Genomic DNA, 22,950 nt, shown 5'->3' with positions numbered 1-22,950 from the left:
GGGCGGCCACCAGGCCCCGGGCTCCCAGAGAGGTCGGAGCTGACGTGCGAGAGCCGCTGGGCTAGAAGAACAGCTTCATCAGCCTCTGGGGGTCCTGAGTTCTAAGCAGGGACAAAAGACAGTGGAAACTGACACACTGATCAAGTCCTGGCCTTCGGGGGCCGATTGTTCCAGAAGTTACCGTTTAGCTTCCTGGATTGTCACTCGAGATCATCGTCTGGCTCCTGCGCGTCGGCCTCGCCGCAGGCTGGCTTCCTGGGTGGCCGTTTGCAGGGGAGGGCTGGCTTCCTGGGCCAGCTGCTGCACTCTGCGGGCCAAAGTTCTATTTTCATGTGTGTTCTGGCTGCCGTCCGCCCGTCTACCCAGTTTCTCAGTGTGAGTGCATGACATGACGTTCTGACTGTGGGACTAAACTGCCTTCTGAGATGAATGCTTAATAGTTCTTGATAGAATATTCTTAAAGAAAATCACCAAATGTTACTTGAACTCAGTAGACAAGTTCCCAGAAATTTCCTTGAGAAACCAGCAGCTGCGACTATTTAAAGACTTCCTTTCACCCCACTGCCCGGAAAGCTGAGTTGGTTGGACTCTGCATCTCTGCCCCCGGCTCCAGGCTCGGAGCAGGTGGCAGGGGCGGGAGCAGCTGACCGGAACCAGTGTCCCCAAGGCCCTCTCTGCTCCTGCCCTAGGTTTCCTATCCAGAATCACAGAACTGGAAGGGGCTCAAAAAGTGACTTGTCCTGCCCTGGCCCTGGAGGAGCACTTGTAAATTGTTGTTTCAAAAGTCCAGCTGGGACCAGACATGATAATCTTACTTGGCGCCCGAGCATCGGATTAAAACTTCCAGAAAGTCAAATGGGAAAAGCAGCCTCGAGAAAAGGAGATGAGAAGCCACGTCTGTTGGAGCCAATGGCTTCACTGGGGACTTTATGGAGAGGGGAGCACGCTCTGTGGGCATCACTGCCTGAGGCCGATGGGCGTGGTGTAGACAGCGTGGTATAGACGGCGGTAAGTCAGAGAACCGCTCCTCGCCAACCACTTCTCTGAATTGGCCAGTGTCACGGTCACATTCAGACCCTCTCAGCTAAATACGTTCATTCCTGTCTTCTGTTTGAGTTTTCACTTCCTTAGCAGCAGGCATCCCAATTACTTTTTTAAATGAACTTAAAAAAAAACTTAAACCTACATAAAAATTGCAGGTAGCAGTACTTACAACAGTACAATGAAACATTTTCCCCTGAACCATCTGAGAGTAAGTTGAGGTCACCGTACTCCCTCACTTTACAAGCAAAGCCTATATGGCCACGAAATACCTGTCGAGTCAGGAAACCAGTGCTGACGCCCGGTATGTCGGCAGCAACGCAGCCGTCAGGTTGCTGCTGTCCGACCCTCAAAGCCCGTTCAGCGTACACTGCTGCTTATAAACAGATCAGAGCTATAATTAAAGAAGTAAGCTGTGTAGTGTAACAGTAAATAAAGTTTCTATTTAGTGATATTTAGGGAGGTGACTGAGCTAACACTGAGAATGTTCAAAGCTGTTCTTTGGCTCACAAGCTAGTCAGCACATACTCTCCCCAGAGCAGTGTCGCGGGGTGTCCAGCAGCCGAGTGTGACCCTAGTCCTCGGCTGAGCGGCAGCAGGGCTCTGGAAAACCCCCGCCGTCATTCCCACGCCCTCTGTGGAAGACGTGCGGTCACTGGGTGACTTAGAGCTCTGCCACTGCGGACAGTTTTGAACAAGGACGGTTTTCTTTGCTCAAAGTATGCAGATGACTTGTTTGCTTCAAGTTCTGACCTAATCATCTCTCAGCCAATCTCTTAACTTTCTGAAACAGTGTCTCTCGACTGTTTTCTCTGTTCATTTCTCCAGAGCATCCTCGGTTGTGGGGCCGTCCCATGTGCTGTGGGTGCTCCAGATGCCAGCAGCACCCTCAACCCACTCGCGACAACAAGAGTGTCTCCAGACATGGCCGGTGTGTCCCGGGAGGCAAAAACAGCCTCCAGTCCAGAACCACCGCTCTGAAAGGTGCATCGTTTTACCAAACAGAGAAACAGAATTATCCACTTCTTTACCTAATTTGCCTCCATTTTCAAAATCGCTTCTACTTTTGTAATACTTTTAGCCACAGACACATGACACATGAAACATCACATCTGTAGAATCAGATGAAAAGTTACATGACCTCACTGAACACATATTAGTAAGAAATAAACTCCAGCCTACAAGGATAAAATGAGGTTACAATGATTTCCTTAAGGCATCCAAACTGCAGGATTTTTCTGGCAAAAAGTTTTCTAGCAAATTAAAAAACTCAGGAACACTCTATAACCAGCGTTTTTATAAAACCCAGACAAACATCTCCTATTCTTGGTTATAACTTGAAACGCAGTTGAAACAGTGTTCCTTCTCCCCACTGGAAACGAATGCCCCAACAGAGGCTGCGTGTGGTGCGTCAGGGAGGCCTGGGGATGCCTGCAGGTGTGTCTCAGGTGCAAACGCCCAAGAGGAAGAGGAGACTTGGATCCTTACCTTCTGCAAAGTGAAGCACCTCTCTTGTTTGCTTCTTATCCGCCCAGTGAACTCCCTTACAGGGACATGTCAGTCTAGGACTTTGCCAAAGCCACCCGTTCACCTGGAAGGCGTATTCCTTCCCTGGTTTCCACCTGGGAGTAGGTTTCTTTGTAGCATGTCGTCGGCTGTGCGTTTCCCTTTACTGTTTTAATGGTTATTTTCTGTATTTCTTTCTTGGACTTGTAGGTTTTGATGTTGCCTGTTCAAGAGAAGATGATGAAGGCACGGGGTTGCCAGCGGCACTCACAGTGGGAGGGGGCTCCAAGGGACCGCGCTGGGTGACAGTGGAATTTTCACCGTGTGCTGGCCCAGGATTGCCACATGGCTCTGTTTCTTCAAGACAAACAGAAATCCTTATTTTCTGTGAACTATTCCTATTTTCAAATATGCCCAACCAATTGACAAGAGCTTAAAAACACTGTGGTTCAAACAAAACCTTTCGGCGGGCTGGAAGTGGCCCACCTGGTGTGCGGCCCCATCTGTCAGTTAGGAAACCCAACTGCGGCCTGGCCGCACCTGTTCATAGCCCTTCACATGGGAAGCATTTGGATACGGGAGCGTCTGGCCAGCCAGACCTCTGAGAACTTCGTAAACTCGGCCTCTCCTGGGGGCGGGGGGAGCTGGTGTAGACCCCCTGCCTGTCGTGCAGGGGCAGCTCTTTGCGCAGGTCCCCGGCGACAGCTCACCTGTGGCTCTGCCTGGATCCACCTCCACCGCCCAACAGGGCAGGCCGTCCCAGCGGAACCCCTTGCAGAAAGTCTAGCGCTCTCTGCGGCCCAGGGAGTTGGGCTTGGTTCCGCCAGCGGGTCTGGTGCTCCTCCATCGTGGCGGGATGGGAAACAGCCCTGGGAACAGGACAAGGCCGAGGACACGCCGCAGGCCGGACAGACCTGCCCCCGCCCGGCTGTCTTCCGCTCCTTCCCGGGTTCCTTGGAGACGCCTCGCGGGGCGAGCCGCCCTTACCGGCAGGTCTGGACGTAACGGATGCCTGACACGCACGCTCCGGCCGCGAGCTCCGCGGGGAGGACACGGGGTCTGAGACGGTCAGCTGCCCGGGCTCAGGTTCCCGGCCTCGGCGGGGCCTCGCGTGCTCGCGCCACCCCGGCTGGTGAAGCAGCCCACCCTCTGACAAACAGCTGTGTCGTTCTGCATGCTGAAGTAGTTTCTGACCGAAAGACGGAGTCCTGACTGGCTCCACTTGGTTTTATGCATCTCACCCTTGGCCACAAACAGTGCTACAAAAGCTTCCAAAGAAAACTGAATTTATAAAAGCTAGTGACCTTCTGGTCAACAGTGACACGTGATAGGGAATGCTAGCTCTCAGCCAAACAGGAGGAATGGGTTCTGAACAAAAAAACGTGTTTTCTAAGTAGTTTGTAAATGCCCTCACGACGGCATGTGGACGATATGCTCTCAGGGAACTGCCTGCTGTCTGAGGGGCGCCAGTTTATTTTTAGGTAGTAACTATCTAAACTATGCCATTCAGTAAAAAAACAGAACAAAACAGCCCCCCACTCAGGAAATTCTACAGCTTTAAATATTCTGTTTCCCGAGCGAATAGGATAAGTGCCTCCCCTGCCTTAACGCTGGTGCAGAATATCCACAAGTGACTCTGTGTGACATTGTCTTGCTCGTATCTCCATTTCTGTTACCAGGAACCTGAACTCTATAACCAGAAGTAGTGGGCTGGCGGGGAAGACAGTGAGGGGACAGAAATACACGAAACCAACATTTAGGGCAGGCTTTCTCTGATGACATTTTGTAGGGAAACTAGTTGATTCTAGTCAAACAGCTAGAAATTTTAAAATAAACTTAATAAATCATTCGATTTTGAAATTTGTTACTCAATACATTTTAATGTTTAAAAAGACTGGTTTGAATGACATAAACAAATGAATAAATGTATCATTGGGGAAAGAGGGGAGGTTTCACTTTAAGACTAATGGGGAAAATGGATCGCTGACAGTCACGATGGTAACCAGGCCGGCGAGTCAGCTCGGCAAGTTGCGGGATGTGTGCCGACTCTCAGGGTCCGTCTGCAGGGAATCATCATGATGATGAAGCGAGGAAAGGCAGGCCTGCAGTAGAGGAGCGGGCAGATGTCCCGATGACGTGGCCTTAATGCCACAGTCCTGGGAGAGGCGGGCACCACGTGCCTCCTGACGGAGCACCTCTGTGCGCCGTGACCTCGTCCTTACTAGCTCCATCCACAAAGACCCTATTTCCGAATAAGGGCACACTCCTGGGTGCTGGGGGTCAGAACTTCAACACATGGATCTGGGGGTGCACAGTTCATCCCACAACAAATGGCATGGTTATCGCAGCATTTAAGAGAAATCCAGTCCTTTCTCCAAGGAGCAGTAACTCCAAGAAGTTTCTGCAGTGCCGACAGATTGTCACTGTTTGCTTTCCTAACAGCATTTCACAAAGCACTCTAACAGAGCAGTCTGACCTTTTAACAAAACTGATTAAAATTATTTGTGCTTCAGAGAAATCTGCAGTGGTCACTGAAGTACCTGGGGACAGGGCACACCCATCAACACGCTACCAACGTCACCGGCTGAGACACAGGTTTGTCCTCCCGAGCAAGAGGGTCAGTCAGGCTCTTCCAGCCTCTCTCCTTGGAGAGGTTGCTTTTGTCTACATAGAGAGCAAGCATAAAGTCAAGGAGGGGCCAGGGCGGCCACCGGGTCCCTGTGCTCGGGATGACGTGTGGCCCTGGTGCAGAGGGCCCGGGGCAGCTGCAGCCTCACGTCCAGAGGCTCGGCTCTCCAGGGCTAACTGGGTGTCTGACCTAGTCAAGAGCTGGAAGCACTGCTTCATCGGAGAGATGCTCGGGCCTGGGCACACTTGTCTGTTTGCACACCCTGCAGATGGATCCAGGTTCAGCCTCCGAAAACGAAGCCGCAGGACGGCCGTGGAGGACACTGAGGCCGTCTCCCTAGATGCATTTACCTAGAAGTGGGAGGTGTAAGCCAGTGGTTCTCAGCCCTGCCTGGGAGCTCGTGTGTGTGCATGTGTGTGTGTGAGCACCTGTGTGCTCCTGTGACCTTTTATTTCAAGATCATCAAAAAAAGACTATTCCCTGCCTATTTCTCTTCACTAGCCTGTTGAAAATCTGTGACAATTTTGCCCAAGGTAATTTCTTCTCCGGGATGAGCTCTCCCTATATTCCTGGAAGGACTGCTCATCAAGCATCGATTGAGGTCTTCATGCGAAGCACCGTGGCAGACACTGTGGACGTGACAAGGGATGATTAAATCACAGCTTCTGCTTTTAATTAATCTAGAATCTCCTGAAGGAGGTTATTTAAAAGACTACGAATACAGAAGAAGAATTACAGTAAATCCCATAAAGGAGGTATGAACCTGTGTAACAAAGTTTGATCTCCAAAAGTTGACTAGATGCTTTGTGAATGATCTGTAATTTAACTGCATTGCAGTCAGAGAATAGACTTTATAAGAGCTGAATCTTTTAAAATGTATTGACACTTTATATCCCAGCATGTGGTCTGTCTTAGAGAACATTCCATGTCTACTTTAAAAAAAAAAAAGGTATGTATTCTGCAGTGGTTGGGTGTGGGGTTCTACAAATACTAATCAGATCAAGATGGCTGATAGTCTTATTTGGATATTCCACGTCCTCGCTGATGATTTACCTGATTGGTCCACAGTTACTGAGGGGGATGCTGAAATCTGCAACTGTGAATGTGACCTTGTCTACTAACTTCTTTAATTCTGTCAATGTTGGTGTCATGCATTTGGAAACTCTATTATTAAACACATACATATTTATGATCATTATGTCTTCCTGACAAATTCACTCCTCGTCATGTAAAATGTCTCTATCTCTGGTCATACGAGACGTTTTGTAGTCTCTTTTACCTGAACACGGCCACTCCACACTTCCAATGCCGTCTGCGTGGCGTATCATTTTCCTTCTTGTTACTTGAACCTGTATGTAGCCTCATATTCATGCGCCTGTATCCACAACGCACTGCAGGCAGCATGGAGTTAGGTCTTGCTTTTTTAACAAACATCTAACCTAGCAATCTCTGGAAGGTTTAGTCCATTTACATTTAATGGAATTATTGATACGATTGGATTGTGTCTATTCTTTTGTTATTGGTTTTCTGTTTCTCACACATTCATTCCTCTGTTTCTTATTTTCTGTTGTCTTTTGGAACAATTGGATGTTTTTTAGAATTCTCTTTCAGTTTCTCTTTTGAATTTTTAGCTAAGCTCTTTGTGAGTTTTTAAACGATTGCTGCCTAGTTAGTAATGTGTATTCTTAATTTTCCGGTCTACTTAGAGTCAATATTGTGCCACTTTATGTAACACATAAGAACTTGACAGCCATACGTTTTCATTAACTACCCCCTTGATCGTCACACTATGGTTGCTATATGATCATAGCTACGTGTGTTACAAAGCCACAGCAAAACGTTATGGCTTTTGGTTTAAATAGTCACACAGATTTTGAAGAGATTGAGTAGAAAGTAAGTTTTACCCACTCGTTTACTGTTTTTGGTGCCTTTTGTTCCTTCTCTTCCCATTCCCCTTCTGCCTGAAGAACTCCCTTCAGCACAGATATGCTGGCAGTGAATTCTTTTCACTTTCATTCACCTAAAACTGTCTTTATTTCACCCCTATTTTACAGAGATATTTCCCCTGGATATAGAATCTTATGTTGAAAGTTTTTTTCCCTTTTAACACTTTAAAGATATCATTGCCTTGTCTTCTGACTCCAATTTTTTTCTGTGAGAAATGCCATGGTCCTTAAACCAAAGGCTTGGGGGCTGAGAAGTTGATTTATAAGTTCATGCCTGGGCTCCACTCCAAATATTCTGATGTAATCTTTGATCCAGCATAGATTTTAAAGGTTTTGAAATTTCCCGAGATAACTCTAAAGAGAAGACAAGGTTGAGAACTGTTGATTTAAGTGAATAATGATAATCCTATTCCCCATGGTAACAACTGGCTCATGGCTAAGTGTCTCTGGGCCAATTTGAGCCAATGAGCAGTTACTCAGAGCTTCTGGGATGTTTTGTCTCTCTTGCTAGATATGAACGAGGAACCACCATGCCCTAATTACCACTGGTGGCCATTGGATGGTTATGAGAGAAAACATCCTTGGATGACATTAACCTTGTAAACAGCACAGGGAAGAGAGAGATCCATTAGGGTCTACAAAGACCGCATGGAGCTGCTGAGCCAATCTGAACCATGTAGGCTCCCTGTTATGTAAGATAATAAATAACCTAATTGTTAAGGCACTTTTGGTCAGAGGTCCCCTTTACTGGCAGCCAAAGATAATTTAACTGATAGAAGAACAAAAATCTTCTTCACTGTAGGGTCAGCTCAGAACCTAGAATAGCGGGTAGACCTCAACATGCTGTGAGAGGAGAGCAGAAGAGAAGAGGGACAGGACAGCAGGGACACTGGGAGGACAACCAAAGTGTTCACAGCTCCCCGGCCACCCCTCAGGACTGTGCGCTCAGTGCTTTGGTATTATTGAGAATAAACATTAATTTTACATATATTTTTGGAGAGTGGCATCCTCTTTCACCCTTTTGCTCTAAATACCTCAAGAGAAAAGAGCCATACTCCTGCCTTGTAAGACTCTGCTTTACAGGACTCTGGAATCTATCAGGATATAAACAAATTGTTAGTGACGTCTGCTACCTTTGTGCTCAATTCTTTTCTTACTAAAAGCCACAGGTGAGTCATGCTGACCTGGAGATTCTACCTTCCCAGTCTTGGTAGGTAAGGAGAGAGCCCTGTTTCCCTCTGCGCACCACCCTATTCCCAGTACTTGGCCTCTGACCCCAGATGTGTGGGTGTTTTCCTCACACCAAGATACTCTCCAGCTCTCCTGTGGACACCAGCTGGGTGTCCCAGAATCTAACTCAATTCTGATACTGTCTACATGGAGATCGCATCGATCCCAGAGGTTACCGGGTCAGTCCTACCCGACTTGCCCCCACTTCAAATGCGTAATTGATTAAACCATTGGTCATGAGAGATTAACTCAACCTGGGAAGGCGCTGACAGTTCCAAGCCTCTGATCACATGATTGGTTCCCCTGGAAACCAGCCCCCATCGCGGGGCTCCCCAGGAGCTCCCGGCCCCTCATTAGCGTAGAAAAAGGCACTATCACTGGACATGCCAAGGTTTTAGGAACTGTACCAGGGAAAAGACCAAATAGATGTTTCTTCTTATAAATTCACAGAATCACGCGACACTAAGCACACGCTCGGCCTTGTCTTTGAGTGTGTGGTCTGTATGGTAAGTCAACCCGCTGTCCAGCCCCATCTCTCTCCTCCCTCCACTGCCGAAGTGACGTCCACTCTCTCCTCTTCCTCCCTTGCCATTCATACCTCAGCCATGAAGGGCGACTTCTGGTGCTCGTGGAACTGAAACTTAACCTACAAATGCAATCAGATGGTTTCCACTCCTGGCTCTGCTTCATCGCTGCTCGGGGTTTCACACTGTCACCCCTCCTTCTCCTTAAAGTTCTCTCCTCCCCTGACTTCCACAACACCCTCTTTTGCTCATCTCTTAACTGCTGGGGGCTGCCCAGGGTTCTGACCTCAATGTGTTTCTTTCCTTACTCCGCACGCCTTCAATGAGACTGTCTGACCCGAGGACTGGAAGGACCACCTTTCATCAAGGCGTCTCCCCTTTCAGCCTTCTGACTCCACAGTGTGGTGCGTCCAACTTCATACCAAACACGGTCCTTGTGTCTCTCACAGGCGCCAAACGTAGTGCGTCCATCTGGGTGTGGTGTTCAGTCTGAGAGATCAGATAGGGCTGTTCATTGGTTAGTTGGCTCAAAAATGGACTTCGTGGTGGCCAGTACTAAATGAAGTGGAGACGCCTGGGCGTGCCCAGAAGAGGGACCAAGGCCGAGGGAGGCTGGAATGTGCCAGTGGGTTTACCAGGCAAGACCTGCTCACCTGGCAGGGTCCAGAGGACACACTCTTCACTGTGAGCGTGGGAAGTCAACCCAGGAGGGGAGCCCAGGAAGGCTCTGGGACCACCCTTCTCTGGAGGCAGATCTCACACGGGAAAGCTAAATGCAGTGGGAGTAACAGGGTCCAGGTGTGGGGCCAAGAAGGGGCACGACCCCCACGGGCGAGGTTGGCATGGTGACTGTGACGGACAGCGGGGTCCAAGCAGGGTGGGGGGATTGTCCACACGGAGACCTCTGGCATCGGCTGGCTGGCTGGCGATCACGGCGTTTCTGGAAGAGAAATAGAGGACTGTTGCTACATTCTTACCTGATCTTATAAGCAGAGAAGTTCGAGGTCGTGTGAACAAAAGTCCAACCTGAATTAGAAAAACAGAGGGTCATATGCCCCCCAGTCAGTTCCCAGACTTGGCCAGTTCTCAGTCCCAGACTCTTGAATTAAAGGGGGGGGTCCATTTAAGGAAGAAGCCCGGTCCACTGCCGATGATGGACTGTGAGTCTTCCTCCCAGCCTTCTCCAAAGAGAATGCAGCCCCTCTCAGGGTGACTGGGCACTGGGGAAAGGGAAATTATCAGACATTCAGGACTGCCAGACACTGGCTCTGAACTGACACAAATTCCAGGAGGTCCAGACTCACCTCAGCCACCAGTCAGAGCAGGGACTTACGGAGGGCAGTGGGTCCCCTGACCAGCCCTGTGGGCATCACCCCAAGTCTGAGACGTGTCCCTGGAACAGACACGCCCAGCCGCTGGCAGGGCCACCTGCTGGAGCGCCAGGCACACTGCCATACAAGTCACGGGTTTTCAAAACACTGTGGGACACAAGAGACTCAGCAGAGTTGTAATGCTTTTGAAATGGCTATGAGCACAGGGACCTGCCGCCCCTGAGTTTTTCTTGTGGCTGACAGTTCAGCTCTGAGCTTTGCCCCGGCTGCGGTCCTGCCTCATCGTTCCCGACCTGCTGTCCTTGCTCAGCGAGGTCGTGTGCAGGGGAAGCACCCCCAGGGGCCCTGCGGCGCTGGCTCACGGCGGGCCAGCTTTCCTTCATGAGCCGCAGTTGTCACAGCTGCTGCCCTCACTCCCATGTCTGGGTCATCACCCTCCCATTCATGTTTCAGGATTCATTGCCACGTCCCCAAAACACCCCTGGTTAAATGAGGTCATCTTAGAACATTTGGTGCTCTGTCTCAACTGCTTGTGAGAGAGGATTCTGAAGCTGTGACTTCACTGATTATTGTTCACTCTGTCTCCATGTGTGGAGGTCACCCCGCATTTTTAGGACAGTGTCTATGTGATCATGACTCAGGTCATTATGAACTCCTCTTGCGGTGACGTGAGGCTGAGACCTAGCTCTCTTGTTTTCTCCATCTTGATGCCTGGTAAAGAGTAAACAGAAACTGTAAACTGAAAGGTGGCAGGTTAGCAATTTAATATTTCTTGTTCCATAAAATGGAAAGCATCACATTTTTTCTCTTTATTCATTATAGACATAATTTCCCCATCACCAATAAATATGTGGGCAACTTCACTGTGGTTTTTTTTTTTTTGCAATGTCACTGTAAATCAAATATGAAAGTCACATTTAGAGGGGAGAAATCTCCAAGATGCTCGGATTCTGGAGCTGAAATCAGAGAGCATGAGGCCCACTCTTGCATGACAGTAAATTGAAACCCAGAGAAGCAGTCATTTGCCCGAGAGTAAATAAAATGTGATATAAGGTCATCAGTTGTAAAGCCCTCAGTTTACATGGGAAATAAGAGAAATGAGAACTGGGAAGAGGGGCATGAACTACAGCGTGAAAAAACACAGGCCCGTGAGGGACAACCGCACCCAAGTCGCCCGTCGCGGCGCGCCCAGCTCTGGGTGCCGCACCCGACACGTAGTGGGTGCTCAGGAAAGATCTGTTAGATTGTCACGTAGAAAGCAGACCAGAGAGAATGGTTCAGTCACCTCCGCAGTTGCTTCTGCTCATCTGAGTGCTGACCCTGTGAAACAGGAAATCGCATCTCTCATCTTCAAGAAAACGCTGATTTACTGATTCACTTGGTTATAAAGCAGAAACATGAGATGAGACAGTGCCGAGCACGGCAGGATGAACCTAAAGGCTTTGTGTCTTCTGCACTTTGCTGTTTCAAATATGTTTCTAGAAAGTCTTAGCTTTCTCTCCTTGTTGAGGATAGGATTCAGACCTTGAGATTCATACCAGATGGGGGAGGCTCACTTCCCACCCTTCACAGTGGCCGGAGGGCCCCACTGCTCAGATGCGGGCTCATCTTAACTCACCACACCTGCAAAGACCCTCTTTCCGAGTCAGGGCACAGTCATAGGTGTAGGGGGTCAGGACGCGAACTCATCCTCTTGGGGACACAGTTCAGACCACAACGTGCAGAGCTGGGGGCTCCTTACCCCTCCCCTGGGTTGTGCGAGGACCCCAGAGGCTCACAGCTCCGAGCAGCCCCGCCTTCCTCCATCGGACCAAGCTGACTCTGGGCCCCGCTCGTCTCCCCCTTCCCACGCCCACCATCCGCCTTCGAGAAGCTTCCCTCTCCCGCCAGGCCGAGGGTTGACCCCAGAGCCCGTCTTCGCCGCCCGGAAGGCCCCCGGGACCTGGTCATCCGGCCTCCCTGGAAAATGAAAGATGCAGTGCCCCCCGCCCCCGCTTCCTTCCAGGCAGCGCCGCCCGCCCCCCACCCCGAGTGGAAACGCGAGCGGTGACCGCCCCCTTGAGGTCAGGGGAGCGCGGCGGAGCCCCGGCGCCGCTCTCTCCGCTCCTCCACCTGCTACTCCCCGACCCCGACCCCGCGAAGCCCCGTCCGGGGACGTGGGGGAACGCGAGTCAGGGGAAGACAGGAAAGGGAGACTGAAATGCACTGAAAGCCAGGGGCAGGGAGAAACAGTAAGCAGAGAGGGAGAGAAAGACATCACAGGACAGAGAACAAGGGAAGTGTTCGTGAAGCAAGTTGCGTGGAAACAGGCAGAGCCTTATTACAACTCCCTGCAAGGCTTTCGTGTTAAAAACCAACGTATAACAACAAGCCAGTCACCAGAAGAGAAATCCTGTACGACTCCATGTAAATGAGGTGCTGGCGCCATCAGATCCAGAGAGCGGAGGGGGACGTCGGGCCGGGGGCGCCGGCTGGGGGTGGGCTGGGGGTGGGCTGGTGTTCAGTGGGGACAGCTTTGGTTTTGCAAGGTGAGAAGTTCTGTTGGTTGCACACCAACGTGAATATGTTGAACACTACGAACTATGCACTTAAAAATGGTCATGATGGTCATTTTATGTTATTTTATCGAACTATGAAAATTAAAAATAAACATGTAACATCGCCTTCAGTTTAACCTACAGGACTTCTGCCCGCCCCCTTTCTGCCCATCTTTCCAATATTCAGCTTTAGTCAACATTTCTTTTTCTGCACTACGTATTGGAAATGATACAGGGGGGTGGCCACCCCAGTCGTACTTCCACCACAGAAAGAGATTTCAGAAGGGACAGGGAGAAGGGTTGAGGAAATGCTGAGGGCAGTCTGGAAAGAGAGGGTTCACAGGGACTCAGGAAGGGAGGGGACTGGGCCACCGTGCAGAGTGCAGGCAGGGGTGGGGCAGGTCCCTCCAGAAGCTCCAGACAGGCCCCTGCAATGGCGCCTTCACGGCCTTCATGGACATCGGGCCAGTGAGGTCCACAGACAAAAAAGCAAGCAGTGCCTTTAAGCCCGAGCGCCGACTCAGCAATATAAAGGACTGGACCGCTCACTGCCTGTTGTGAGCTGTCACTCTTGTCCAGTCCTTCTGTGGATCCGTGAGCCTAAAGGTCTCCGTGCCGTCCCAGCATTAGGAGCTGCTGGAGCTATTGCCACCCCCGCCGCCGCCGAGATGGTTCCCACGGAAGGAAAAGCCAGAACCCAGGCTCTGGGAGAAGAGCATCCAGCTTGCATCCCGGCCTCTGTATAAGCTGCGATGCAGGAGAAAGTGTGCTCATTCCAGGGACAGCCTCCACTCCCCCTGACACCCCGCTGCACTCGGATGGCTGCACGTTCCTGGAGCATCTATTCTGCATGGAGCACTGCTGATGTGGGAGTGATGGCAGAACGCGGCCATGGGCTCCCTTCCTGGGGGGCCTGCATCGTGTCCAGCATGGGGGACCGAGGGGTTGGAACATCAGTGCCCAGATGGTTAAATGATTTTCACAGATGTTCTGAAACAAAGCTGCAGTCATTACAGCTCTTTTCACTCACCAGACATCATTTCTAGCACTCCAACCTCTTTTTCACCTTTTCTACTGAACTTTAACGCTGATTTATAGCAACTGTGAGCAAAGACGAATTCTACCTACTGGTTCTACCTGCACTTACTTATGGTGGCCAATAGGGGGCGTGTCAACAGCTTCATTCCTATTCCGAAAACATCTTAATTTAAAAAGTACGATCTCAAATTTCAACACATTTATTAAAACATAAATATTCAACTCCTTGAATCTCATAGGACTTTTATCACCCTCATTAATTTCACTTTAGTCTCAAAAATAATTTTCCTAAATGTCTACAAATAAACGTTAAAGGATATAGATATATTTTTAAGTCAACATTTAAATTGGAATGTAGCATTTGTACAGAAGAGCTCACAAATTGTAAATGTACTGCTGGAAGAATTTTTACAAAGGCAACACATCTGTGGGCCACCAGGGCGAGACATAGAATGTCACTCGGAGACTCCCCTGCATCTCTTCCCAGCCATTACTCTGCAATGCAGGTGCACTTCCAGCTGCTCTCCCCCCAGGTCAGGCTCTCTGTCCTTACTCGCTGAACACCGGGTACCACACTGTGTGTCTGGGGTCGTCTCAATATTATGTTCATGAGATTGTCCACGTTCCGATGAAGCGGCATTCCGTGGCAGTATGCATTTATGCAGGATGTATGTAGTGCATGGTGCGTGCATAGTGTGTTCACGCTTCATTGCAGTGTAGCGTTCTGCGGTATGAATGTACCGCGTTCATTTATCCGCACTGCCGCTAGCAGGCAACAGGGCTGATCCCAGTGTGGGGCTGCTGTGAATGATGCGTCCTGAACATCTTGTGCGCGTGTTTTGGTGCACATGTGCACGCGTGTCTGACAGGTGTACATTTAGGAGCAGAACCGCTGCACAGATTTCCAGAAAGGTTGTACCAACGTGCGTTCCCACTGGCTGCAATGCTGGCTGCTCCACACCCTCACCAGGATTTGATATCATAAACCTGTGAAATTTGTATGTTACTCAACATACAGTTTTTCCAGGATTTTCCAAACAGTATGACTTTAGCCAGATGCTAGGAAATGAGTAAGAAGATTAAGAACTGTGTAATGACAGGCACTCAAAAGCCATACTAGCTCACGGAGGATTCTAATGGAAATCTTAGTCTTGTTTCTCAAGTCAGGGACGTCTCTTCTTGATCGACGGGAGGCGTTATGGGTACAATTCTTTATCCTCACTTATTTTAAGCCCATGTTACATTTAAATTGCTGCAGTGATTAACCCCAGGGCCCTAAGTGAGCCCTAGGGTTGGGACAGTTGAAAGTCCCTGGGCGGAATCAGCTCTTCCTCACCGGAGGAGGCGTCTCAAATCTCAGCGCCGCTCCTGACACATCCCACCACATCCCACCACATCCCACGGGTCCAGGGTGACCTGAGTGTTACCAGCTCCAACGTCTTTTCAGTGCTGTTAGAGGATGAAGCCAGAAGGTGATGAGCTGTGGAGGAGCAAGTGTCAAGGTTAACAGCATGTAAGCAAGTAGGGCTGGCTTTGCCTTCCCTTTGGACCTTTGCACTGATGTGTGAACACAGAGGATAACACACATGTGGATGCCACGTGTCCTACTCAGGCCAGGTCACTCCACGAGCATGGACGAGTTAGGGAAACTTCTGGAGTGACAGAACCAGGAAATTCTCTCTTCTTAGTAAGAATGAGCAATGCCTCTTCTGGACCTGAGCAGACAGAAACTTCTCACTCACACCATCTTTCTTTGAGAATTCAGGATGTGCTCTGAGCAGAGACAAATACATCTGCCCCGTCTTCTGAACAGGTTCCCCCCCGCCTCCCGCCCTGCCCTTCTGGCCTGGGGATGGGGGGCCAACGGCACTGGACTCATCAGGGGCTCAAGGCTGATTTTCCAGGCTGAGGCGTTCCTTAGATGCTCCTCTTTATCCGTCTTACGGCTTTAGCTGAGTTTGCAGAATTCCCAGCTCGGATGTCGGTAGGCAATCTGCGGTCATGCGACAGAGCTGCTGGCCCCACAGAAACCCAACCTATTAGGACCAGGTTGTACCAGATTCTACCTAAGGAGGCTGATGAGACATAGAACATGCTTTTTGGAACCAAAATAAGGGCTTTTTCTATGTTTAAAAAGTTAGCTGGCGGGAGGGTATAGCTCAGTGGTAAAGTACGTGGTTAGCATGCACAAGGTCCTGGGTTCAATCCCCAGCACCCTCATTAATGCAAATAAATAAGTAAACCTAATCACCACATCCCCCCAAAAATAAGAATTAAAAAAAAAAAAAACCTAAAATGAATCAAACATTTCTGAAAAAGCAGTTAGTTGTAATGAAGTCTTTTTTTATTGTAATAAAATTTACCATTTTAAGTGTAGGGTTCAGTAGCATTAAGCACATTCACATTGTGGAACCATCCCCACTACCCAGCTCAGAACAGTTTCATCTTCCCAAGCTGAAGCTCTGTCCCCATTAAACTCCAACTCCCCTCCCCTCCCCCCGCCCCGCCGTCTACCCTCTCCTCCATGACTCTGACCGCTCTCCACACCTCATGGGAGTTAACTCAGTGTTTGGCCTTTTCTGTCCAGCTCATCTCACTCAGCATGACGTCTTCCCGGCTCACCCCTGCCGCAGCGCATGTCAGAGTTCCCTTCCTTTTGGCGGTTGAACAGGGTCCCGCTGTGTAGACGGACCACACCGTGTCCGTCCGCCGTCTGTGGATGGACGCTTGGGTTGTCTCCGTATCTTGGCTGCTGTGGCCGTTGCTGCTGTGAACACAGGGGCACGAATACTCGCTACCGTCCCTGCCTTCAGTTCTCCCGGCTGCATTCCCAGAAGCAGAACTGCTGGATCCCGTGGTCATTCTACGTTTAGTTTTCCGCGGCAGCGCCGTTCTGCTTTCCACGGTCGCTGCGCCACTTCACATTCCGCGTCGAGACCTCTAATTGTGTTGCCAGGGCCTTTCTTTTCTTTGGTTGAAGGTTTTAAATTGCGAATTTAATTTACTTAACAGGGCTATTGGGCTGATTTCTTCCTGAACGGACCTTGCTAGTTTCAGCCTTCCGCGTAACTTGCCGTTTAACACACACGCTCTCTGCGCACACTCCGCTGCTGCCGCTTCTCTGTGAGCGAGGCTCCCCATCACTCGCACGGATAAAGCCGGTGCTGGACACACCCACTCGGGGCGCACCTTGGGCTCCGCTGTATTCAGACTCACGAGAGTGAGCACCGGGGCTTCGCGCCTAAGGACGGGGCAGGAACACTGGTGCCGGGAGCAGGCGCAGGCCCGCCCCCGCCGGGAGGCGTCCCCGCAGCGGTCCAGCCCCCAAAGCCCAGGGCAGGTAAGAGGAAACAAGACTCAACCAGGTGGGATCGGAGCAACGCAGACCCTGAATAGGAACTGCTGTCCTGTGACAGCTCCTAGGGGTGCTTTCCGGGGTGCTCTGACCGCCTGCCTGGTCACCTAGTTGGTGAGGAGAGGCCCCTCGCCCTGAACACCGGACACGCGGACGGCGGCTGTTCTCACAGCTGGGGGGAGACGGCACAGCACGCAGGGCCACGGGGGGCTGCACAAGGACCCGGGGGCTGAGAGAGGCAGACGCTGCAGTAACAAGAGGCTGCGGTGCCCCCTGGTTCCCCACGGGGACGTGATGACTTGTTTGAATAACCCCAGGGTCTGGCAGGGAGACTGAGGACTAGGGAGGGGGTGGGAACTAGCCGGGGGAGGCGTGTCCCACAAGGTGGGGGCACAGCCGGTGAGGACGTGGGGCTCCTGATTAGGCCTTCGGGACCCCGTGAGGCTCAGAGACATCAAGGCAGTATATTGAGTTTTAGGTCTTACAATACGCAGGGCGCCGACATGCTAGTTAGAGGGGTCACCATGCTGGGGCCTCCCACCGTTCACAGCCCTCCCAGTCCAGACTTAGGGAGGTCATTTCCATCATAAGCAATGCTACCTGGTGACACGGGTGACACCTTGATAAAGCTTTCAGGGGAGCAGAGCTTGGAAGTTAGCCCAAGGTCACATTCCCATAGTAAGAGAGAAATCCTTAACCCAGATGGTGACCTCTGTCTCATGCTGGTAATAGGAAACATTTATACACAGATACAGGAACTAGTTGGGAAGCAAAACAGCCCTGTCTGTCTCCGCCATTTCCAGAATTCTATTTTTATATTTAACACTCTGTTATTAAAAATTGGTACCTGCATTGTTTTTATCAATTGTGAACCTAAAAAATTATAATAATAACAATCTAGAATCAATGTTTTTGATACCTACAGCTTTTTGATCACATTAAAAATACGTATTTCTATTTATGTATATTTTCTATGCAGAAAAGTATGCTTGAGTGATAAAAGTCTTTCAATATAAAAGTATATTACATTAAGATAAACCCTATGGGGAACGTATATCAAATATACAGTTTTAAGGGAAAAAAGTAAAATGTAAAGTTATCCATTTAACAAAGAACCTTTCAATGAGTTTTTAAGTGGAGAGCGGTGGGTGTGACGTCTTTGTGGTCATGGCCCCCGCTAGCCCCAGCACAGACGCCTGCTCCACAACACCAGCAGCCACAAGACAGCGGAAGAACATCCGGCCAACTGCTGGGATAAAAAGAGGCTTCATCCTAGCAATTCTCTACCCAGCCAAGATGCCATTCACTGTTGAGAGGATAAGAACACTTAGACAAACACAGATGAAATAGAATAGTTTATAGTCCACTAGAGGTAAATGTCTGAGGCACGACACCAACACCACACACACCTTAGGATGCATGAAGGGACAAAGAAAAAAATGGTGGTGAGCAATAGCATATAGACACACACGTGCACACACACGCACAAGCACAGGCCCATGTGTGTCATACATGTGCTCAATAAAGACTCCTGGAAAAGGTGTATTCTACAAATGAAATTCTAATGATGGTTCAAAACTAAAATAGCTACACTGAGTGCAAAATATGAGAGTTTGGGGTAAAGAAAGGGGAGGATGGAAAGCACTCCAGGGGTCTCTCTGGAAGAGTGCAGTTGAGGGCTGAGGAGGGGGAGGCATAAGCATTCTCGGAGCCTCATCTTTCGGGGCGAGTGGCGGGCAGGAAGTGAACAGAGCATGTTGGTGGGGAAGTAATGTGTCATAGCATCTCACTTTGAAAAGTAGAGACATGTGTGTGTGACTGCAAGCCAACCAAGGAAAGATAACTACTTAGTAAAAGATAACAATTTAGTAAATTAGTAAATGGAAAACTATGATGCAATTTTAAAAATTTTTAAAAAGGACAAAAAGCGGAATAAAGAGCTATTTGCTGCACCAACAAACACATGGGAAAGAAAAATAGAAAACAGCCATGTAGAATAAAAAACAGCTTGTTTAAAATAAAAGGAACAAAATAGAGTCTGTTAGTTGTACACTAACCATGAATGGACTTATTTTCTTATTAAAAAAACAAACACTGTCAATGAGGCATTAAAACCCCATTTGTGCTCTTCACACAGTCTAACTTACAGCGAAGCGATGAAGAAAGGCTGAAAGCGGGGACGTAGGTAAAGAGTTACCAGGGAGTGCAAGTGAAAAAAGCAGGAATGGAAAAATATTACTAGATATATTGAAAATTAGGATAAAATAATGAAGAGAAAGATGAACATTATGAATTGATTTAAGGCATAATTTGTGAAAAAGGTAACTTTTCAATTAACCTGTGCTTTGAACATTTTATCTAAAGTTTTTAAATGATTTGAAATTTAGGACAAACTTGATTTTGACATTTATGTCTCTGAGAATTAGACATATTTAACAGAAAAGGTGGGGACAAGACTCAAAAGTTCAGTGGAGCAGGGTGCAACCCCCTAAGGGACAGTGGCGGGGACTTTTGCTGCGGTGCAGGAGCAGCTCTGCACCTGATGGTGAGGACGCCGTCTACACCCGCCGTGGAGTTGACAGAAGCATGCATAAAAAGCACATGTAGAAACAGGTGAAATCCAAACATTGTCTGTGGTTCAGCTGATCGTCTCACACCGACGTCGCCTCCCTTGCTCCGAAACGCTCTCTGGTTATGTGAGACGTTACCCTTGAAGGCAGCTGGGTGAAGGTTACATGGGCAGTCTCTGTACTATTTTTGCAACCTATTGTGGATCTAAAACTATTCTGGAATAAAACATTCTTTTTTAAAAAAGCACAAAAACCTTACATAATAAATATAAGTATATAATCTCTTGAACAGAGTATGTACATCCTTTTATGTTCATGGGACATTTAAAACCTTAGCAAATTTGGAGAAGCAGAGATTTATAGGCCTAGTTGACTAGCTACGGTCAATGGCCAACAAGCTCTCAATTTGTTGGTAATAAAGAAGCAGACTCCTGGAAAAGATCTGACCAAAGAGGAAATCAAAAGGGAAGCTGCACACCTCCTTGGAAGCAATGAAGAAGGAAGTACTCAGTAATAAAGCTTACGGGACAAGGCGAAAGCAGTATTCAGGAAGATGGATCCCTCGTCCCGGGACGCGGGCCAAGGCACGGGCCTGGGACCTCAGCTACTCAGAGACAGACACGGGTAAGCCAGGGTTCCGCGGCTGCTGGCAGGAGGCACGAGACTCCCGGGTCAGAGACAAAGGACTGTGTGACTCAGCCGAGCTGTCACCACAGGCCCCAGGTTCTCCGTGCCCACTGCTCCCAAGTCCAAGGCAAAGCATGGTGGACTCGGTGGGGGTGGTGGTGCCCCACACACGGTGGGCTTGTGTCACAGCTGAGGAACCCCTGCCTAGCAAACCATGATCTTTAAAGGGACCGCAAATAAGCCTGCCCAAACGTTGTCCTGGAGGAGACATTTTTCATCGGCTGGTCTGCAAGCAAAATTGTCTTCTGCCCAAGAGGGGACCACATCTCTATCTTCAAAAGGCTGTTTGGTCCAAAACACTCTTGAAAAGATAGAACAAAAGCTGCTGTTACTTCTGCTCAGATATTCAGAAACATGAGAGACTCATAAGGAAACAGCTCCCAACAAGGACAAAAAAGAGAAGCTAGGAAGAGGGAAGTAAACTGAAACGCATCAAATACGTTTTCCAAAACCCACGCGTTCATGGTGATGCTTAAATCCCTGGTCTCCTTTTCAGGATGCTAGAGCACCAGCTCATGATGTTGAGAACTGGTCAAGGCAGAAAATAAGCATTTATCTTGCCTGTCCTGCAGCAGCTATCCATATAGTTGATAAGAACAGAGCCTCTGCGGAATTCCAGCTGGTAAGTGACTGAGACGGCCAAGCTAAGGCAACTCCCAGTGAGCTGTTGCGTCGGGGAGGGAACTGTTGACAGCGGTGGAAACGAATGATGAGGACGCGCAGGCTTGTCGTGGATGGGCGGGGAGACGGCATCAGAACCTCCCGCGGATCGGAGCATTACTACGGAGAGATCCCTAGATTCACGTCTGCCTTGGTGTGCTGTGACAGGAACTTCAGCCTCGCGCTCCTCTGGCGGGCAGTTTCTCAGAGGGTGCGACTGGGGGTTGAATTTTCTCCCCCAAAGATATGTTCAAGCCCTAACTCCCAGTGCCTCTGGATGTGAGCTTATTTGGAAATAGGATCTTTGCAGATGTAATCAAGTTACGATGGGCCCTAATCCAGGGACTGGTGTCCTTAAAAAAAATGTAGGAATTTTGGACATTGACCCAGAGGAAGAGAGAGAAGGCCGTGTGAAGACAGAGGCGGAGATCGGAGGGAGGCACCTACAAGCCCAGAAGGAACACCAGAGACTGCCGGCCACCAGCGGGAGAGGTGCACTGGTCACCTAAGTCCACTCCTAGAGCCGCCTTCCTGTGGGAGCGCCTGATGGAGTCAAGCTCAGCCTTACTCTCGTTCACCAGATTTTGAGCACCAAGCCTGATCTGATGGAGTTTGGAATGGCTGTATTCTAAATCGTGTCCAGTTCAGCAGTAATGAGAGGAAACAGGAATCTCAGTGAACAAACCACTCATGGGACAATACCTTTCTGCTGAGAACGTGTCTTTCGAGCCGCTGACTGCCCTGCTTCCTGGGAAGTATACAGGGAAGTGGTCTGGACTATGGCTGAGGAGGGTCCGTCCCGGAGTTGCAGAGCCCAGGCGTGAGTCCATCTCCACCACTTGAGGGATGTGCAACCGGAAAATGCGGAGGAGGAGAGAAACTTCCCAAGGCGGTGGTAGTGTCCTGCAGCATCAAGCGGGGCGAGCACATGGCAGACACTGGGAGCTCAGGAAGCGGGAGCTGTGACCACTGGAAACCTGGCCCTCGTGATCCAGAATTCCTACTGCTCTTTGAATCACCTTGTGTTTGCATTTGGAAAGAAAACTTAACCACTTACAGCTGGGAATAAATGCAATTCATGCATGAAGCACTGTGGGAGAAGGCAGAGGAAGGGGAGAGTGAAGCCTCTGTTTTTGTTTTTTTTTAATCTTCATGTTTTCTAGCCTTGTCACTAATTGGATTAATACATGTGCCGGGCACATGGTAAGCTCTCTGGGGGTGACTGCTGTGCTGGCTGAAATAGCTGTGGGCAATCCCAGCAGGCAAACTGGAAAAGCAGGCAGGAACCGGATGGAGTAAACGGACAAACATGTCCATGTCCACACGTCCTTCTAAGAAGTCTGTCTCCCTTCCTGAGCATATACGTGTCAGTGCCATTCCTCTGTGGAAGAAGCTTGTTCACTGCCTGACAGTTGAATGTTTGAGTTCTTTAGGTCTGACTGGGGCAATCACAGCCAGATCTCCAACCAAGCATTTTTGCCCAGGTGTGCTCTGGCCAAGTGGCCTGTTGGACTGAGCTGTTCTCAGCCCTTCCTTCCAGATCATCTGCACAGACCCAGCTCTGGCTCTGCTGTTTTCTTGACCTTCCTCCCACAGTGTCTGAAACATCACCATCAGCTTAAAAGTGGAATCACTCCAAGGTTTCGGTCCTGGAGAGTGGGCCCGCTGCACCGGGGAGGTCACGCGCACGGACCGGCCTACCAGCAGGGGGCACGCGTAACACCGGCTGCCCCGCTCTCTGGGGCCTCCACGTCCCATGGATCGCAGCAGCATCAGGAAAATCAATTCCTCCCCAAATTAGACCCATCTGGTTACAGATTTAATTATCACTGTGTTCTGTAATTGTTGGCTTGCAGGGTAGCGGAGAGAAGCAAACATCTCGTTTTCAGCTCCCCC

At 49.5% G+C, this 22,950-nt stretch overlaps 1 long non-coding RNA gene across 3 annotated transcripts; it reads right to left on the bottom strand.

The window, feature by feature from the left end:
• Positions 1–2,529: 2,529 nt before the first annotated feature.
• On the bottom strand, positions 2,530–10,543 carry LOC116668626. 3 transcript variants are annotated; one of them, XR_004325852.1, is made up of 4 exons: positions 10,181–10,543; positions 9,903–10,096; positions 3,258–9,816; positions 2,530–2,770 (listed from the first exon to the last, which is right to left on the bottom strand). It is a non-coding gene; the product is annotated as an uncharacterized LOC116668626 (long non-coding RNA). The 3 variants fall into 3 exon arrangements; XR_004325853.1 differs by lacking the exon at positions 9,903–10,096; XR_004325851.1 differs by lacking the exon at positions 10,181–10,543 and having other exon boundaries at positions 9,903–10,170.
• Between the last annotated feature and the right edge of the window lie 12,407 nt (positions 10,544–22,950).

Source organism: Camelus ferus, chromosome 14, assembly GCF_009834535.1.
Source record: "Camelus ferus isolate YT-003-E chromosome 14, BCGSAC_Cfer_1.0, whole genome shotgun sequence".
NCBI classification, from domain to species: domain Eukaryota; kingdom Metazoa; phylum Chordata; class Mammalia; order Artiodactyla; family Camelidae; genus Camelus; species Camelus ferus.
The sequence above is the reverse complement of the archived record's forward strand: the minus strand, read 5'-3'. Positions and strand labels throughout refer to the sequence as shown.